The sequence below is a fragment of the Geospiza fortis genome, unplaced genomic scaffold (genome assembly GCF_000277835.1).
Source record: "Geospiza fortis unplaced genomic scaffold, GeoFor_1.0 scaffold488, whole genome shotgun sequence".
NCBI lineage: Eukaryota > Metazoa > Chordata > Aves > Passeriformes > Thraupidae > Geospiza > Geospiza fortis.
In genome coordinates, this window is record NW_005054365.1 from 527,018 (window position 1) to 532,641 (window position 5,624).

Here is a 5,624-nt window from a genome sequence, read left to right on the forward strand (position 1 = left end):
ACAGGTAGGTCAGTCAATCCCCGTTGCGATTTGAATTTAATTTTCATTAAAACCATTATTATGTGCTCATTATTGATACAGTGGATAAAACTAGTAATGATATCAAAACCACTGCTTAGAACAACTGGGTTTTTCTGGCAATCTCACATCAACACAGCAACCTTCTCCTGAGGAGCTTTTGTTCCCATACCTGGCAGGAACATTTGGCTGACATTAAAATATCAGGAAAGTGGCTGTGGGGATGACATAAAAGACAACCTAAGAAAAATATATTTATGTATAAAAATATTAGTGAACATAATGTATACATAATAGACAAAAATTAGTCAGATTTTTTTTTCCAGCTGTTCCAGATGCTTGTCATAGAAAAGTATCAAGTCCTTTTTTTCTTTTGTTTAGAGATGGAACATGGGGAAGGGCTTTGTAAAATGGAAGAGGCTACAAAATGGAATTATGTTAGAGAAGGAATATGAGTAAGACAACCAAGTAGAAAGCTGCTTCCTCATCTTAAAAAAAAAAAAAGAAAAAATTGACAGCACTTTTTTTGTCTGAAAGAGTAGAATTACGTATTTGTTGATGAGAATGAAATGTTTAAAATATCTGCTTTACAGACATGTTTACTTAACTTTAGCAATTTATAAATTGCTACTACATTATATAAAAAACATTGGACAGACATGTCCTCCTACATTCCAGAGATTTTGACCATAGATTAAAAAGGTGATACTGCATTCCTATTTATAACACAGGACTTGTTCTAATTGGTTTTCATCATAACTTGCTATTGACAAACAGCTGCCTCTGCCCTAATTTCATTCAATTCAGTTGAGGAGGAGAAGTATTTAGCTTTATTTCCATTTATAATAACATCAATTAGTCCTCCTTCTCCCACCAGAGCAGTAAAGTAAAAGGGTTTACTTTCAGTCTGCTGCCAATAAAAATTAATACTGAGATGATTTGAAATTACCTGGCCTGAAACATTTATTGATATAGAGGGGAAAATCAGCAACATAAATATTTTACAGATAACAGGAATAAACTGTACTAAATCTTTTTTGTACTAAATCTGTACAACTATTTAACCTGAGGTACTGGAGTTTTTACAGTGTGTGACATTCCACAGCAAATTCCAACTGTCTATTTTACCTCTGCTTTAAAGACACATTTATCATGATGTAAATTCATAGAAAGCTGTCCTTAGGCAAAAAAAAAAAAAAAAAGAGTAAGTGCAAAGGTGGGAAAAAAGCTTGGAGTACTATCTTGTAATGAATCATTTATTCAATAAATTTAGTTCTATTCCTGTTTTCACATTGCTTATGACTTCATGGCAATTCTGCTGATTTTTCCCCTTCTTTTTTTTTTTTTTTTTTTTTTTTTTAATTTTCTGTTAAAACTCACTGTAGTGTACAGCAAGGAATCAAACCATTCAGTATTCAAACTCTAGCAACTGCTTTGTTTGAATTCATGTTTTGTTAGTTAAGGCTGAGAAGCTCTTAAGGACGCTTGGATCTTAAGAAAAGAATATACACATATGTTAAAAGAGATGAGCTTTTTTCTAGAGAAAATGCCATTAGGAAACACACATCATTCATCCTACATCCCCCCTTGCTCTGGGGCTGTTGAATAAAATAATGAGATGTTAATACAACATGTAAGTGTTCTGAAATTGTTTCCTAGGGCACTTTATGTTGAGGAGATTTTATCAATTAACCTGGATAAATATTCCTGTCGTTAGGCAGGGAGCTCATGAGTTTGGAAACTTGAATAGCAAGCAAAATGCAAATCTTGACTGATTTGTGCTCCATTAATTGATGGGTTAAAGGCATATGAACCATCTAATAATAGTGAATATACATGAGCCCATCCATGGAGGTCCATGCCATTATGGAAACACTGACCAATCTTTTGTCCCTCATGTTTACACATTAGATACAGCAGAGGGAGAAAATGTAAAAAAATCATCCTTCATAAAAAGGCATATAAGGCCAACCTGCTGAATTGCTGAAGTGCTGCTATGACAAGAAAGAGTGCTAATGCAGAAATCATTGCACAGAACTGGAGAACTGATTCAACCTGCTCCTGAAAAAAAATACATTTGGCACACCAGCTTAACTTGATCAATTCTGAGAAAAGCTAGCATAATAAAGTGATTGCTGGGAGACCTAAAAGAAAAATTCTAAACTTAAATTTTACATTAGCATGTTTAATATATTCAGTCTCAAATATTCTGAACACCTCTGAATCGTGTTGCTAAGGGACCTCCAACAGACTACAGAAGCATCTCTGTGGTTTTGGAATTCAGATTCCTGCTAGAAATACCCAGTGGTTCAATCACTCACCTGCCAAGGCACCCTGACTTCCTCCAATAATCCCCATCCCTTTTCTATTCTGCAAATTACTTATCTGTGGGATGATTCATTGTGTCACACGTGGTGTAGTTGAGTGGACACTTGACAACCTCACACCTTGAAGATGTGTCCTCAGCTGCTAAAATAGATGGCTTTTGTTCTCACATTCTTGTTGCTGTCCCTTGTGTCAGGCACAATTCAGCCCTGCCCCTGCTGAAATATATTTTAATCTCAGCCTTATCAGGGTGTCATGAAGAAAAAGCAAATGGTAGGAGGAAAGATGCAAGACTGACTGTTAGCAGAAAATGTGAAACTGCTTCAGAGTCCAGAGAATAAAGAAGCATTTTGGTTTTGGTCTTGTCAAAGAAAAGTTTGTCACAGAAAACAGTTCCCTTTGGTTATCCCAGGTGAAACAACACAACTAACACTGTGCCTGCTATAAAAAGGTTTGAGAAATAGGGGCAGTTTTTCACAGTCTTGAGAGCACTCATACAATATTAACTTTAAAATTCCTACAAGTGATTACCCTAACTCCATACAGAACAGAAACATTGAAGGTCATGTCTTAGACTATTTCAAAGGGAAAAGCTTTTTTCTCTGGGTTTCCAATAAAGTTTCACAAATGATTTATGATCCTAACTGTCTAGAAATACTAATGATTCTGGGCCATTTATGGATTTCTGTTGAATTTTAATTACACCCACAGATAAGGCTTCTGCACTTTAAAATGTAAGACTGATATTCAGAACATGAGAACCTTAGAGATCTTAAAGCCTTGCTCCATATGAACATGTTTCCTGTGAGAATGAATGTAGGCCTGTTTTAAATTGATACACCTTCTACTACTTTTGCTAGGAAGGAAAATGATAAGCATGACTATAATAAGAAATACCATATAAATAGCATTAGAAGAGCTTTGAAGAGGTCATCTTTTTCATCCCTGCCCCATGCCACAAATCCATGCAAATAAATTGAATAATATTTACTTAGCCTTACATTAAATTCTTCCAGAGTGAGAAATTACTCAGTTTCTGAAATAAATTGCCTCACTATCCCATTAGAAACATCTCTGAAACCCAAATGTCTTTATTACACAATAAGATAATCACTTCTCATCCTATTTACTGCTGGTACTATGAAAAGGCATAGTGAACGTACTAAGCACATATTTAAATATCTGGCTAGTAAATCAAACAAACTTTGTAAGTTTGGAGAATGTCGCTCTTCTCAGCATTTCTGTTTCTTCTTTTTCTCTCAGGTTTCCTATTTTTCACCAGAAATGTTTTACTCTATGAATTCTCCTCCACAGGCCTTTTTTTGACCTTTAATGCTACTTGTGTTCCCAAAGACTATCCACTGCTTGTCTTGAAGTGTCAGTCCCAAATCTGTCCATATTTGTGTTCCAAGACTTCACACAATATGGATTTACACCTACTACCAGCGCATGTCAAGCCTGATATAGTCACAATAAACACAGGCAGTCAACAATAACAATAACAGACACATTTTTTTCTTTTATTTTCCTGATTTTATTTGAATACCCTCAGGGACATATCCCAATCTACTGGGATTGCCAGAATTTCTGACTTTTAATGTTCTGCCAAGCTGTTCCTTTTCAAGCATCCTTGTAATACTGGTCTCCAGGTAAAAAAAAAAAAAAAAAAAAGGTGATTCTTTCAATTTCAATTTGGACTGCTAAAAAAAAATAACATAAAAAAATTCTTGCATTTCTGTTGTTACCTCAAAAAAGTTTATGAATGATGATTATGCCTGCATCCCCTAAGTCCTTCTACTTGAAAATCACTTCCTGAACTTCACTTTAAGGATGCGGGTTTTCACTCTGAACCATGTAAAATGGTGTATAAGTTAAACAAAACAAACAAACAAACAAAAAAAAAAAAAAAAAAAAGGAAAGAGAGAAAAGAGAGAAAAGGGAGTAGATAGGCTCTTGAATTTCATCTGTGATCAGTCATTCATAAGCTTTCCACTTCACTGTCTATACTGCGTAAATGTAAGATTAGCTCTAGCTTCACCAGGGAAACACCAAACAGAATAAATTTCAATTTCTGTGACTTAAAGTTTTTTTAATGTCATGGATTATTTTCCATTATGATTTTTTTTCTAGAAATTTAGTTGTTTATTGGTATTCTGTAAGTTGAACAGAAGGGAGTTCATTAGTTTGTAAATTTATTGTGATTAAAAATAATTAGAACTAAGTGTGTAATTCTGATAAACAATGGCAAGAAACACAAAGCCAGTTCCTTTAAAATCATTAGTGAAATGCTTTTTTCAAGAAATTTCTGGGATTTAGCTAGCTAAATCTCCCACTGGACATGTTGTTTTCCATGTTTAAAAGAGGAGCATTGAGCAACCTTTGGAGTAACAGAGGCTTGGACTCATCAACAGAATGGGCTGAACAATGCTTTACAAGAAACAAGAAAAAATGAATATATATGCTGCCGTTGTCAGACCTGCAGTGCAATCATCTCTTGACTAAAAGTTTCTGTTGCCATTCAGTGCATATCTGCGCTTGATTTCTGATCAAACTACTTATTTTGATGGCATTCAATCTATTTAAAGTAACCAGTCTCATATGTAAAAATAAAAACTGGAAACGCTGGGAAATCTGTATGAAAGACATCACTACGTTTTACAAATCTGAAATAAACTCATTTAAACACTGCCAAGTGGATTATGAGCTAGACAAGTATGCAAGTGCATTTATTTGGAAAGTTCCTACAGAGCTGTGCGGTAAAAGATTACAAATATCCCACTTGTCACTCCCACTGCAATCGATTCAAGATCTGCTTCTACCAAAGACACCAGACACTGCAGTCTGTCTCTAGTTAGTGTGTTAATCAGTTTAAAGATGCTATTCTTACAAAATACTGTAAGATCAATAAGCTTACGTGTTAGGAAAAGTGCTAATCTAACCTCTGTATAGCATGAAAAGCAAAGCAGTCAGTAATTTTATAATGTTGTTAATTAACCATGACTGAAAAAATCTATCACTGTAGGCCTCATTGTATCACTAATTATTTGACCATAACAAGCTCAGCTTTAACATTAAAAAAAAAAAAAAAAGAAAGATGCAAAATCAGAATTCTGGTTCTTTGTATTGAAATGCCTTATATGTCTTACTGGAGTCAAATCTCTCAAAGAACCCCACAAGAAAATATTTTGTATTAGATTAATCTTGCACTCCATGCTTTAGTATTAGTTTTCATATCAGGTGTAGTTTTCATTGTCCTAAGAAGAAATTAATTTCCAAAATTC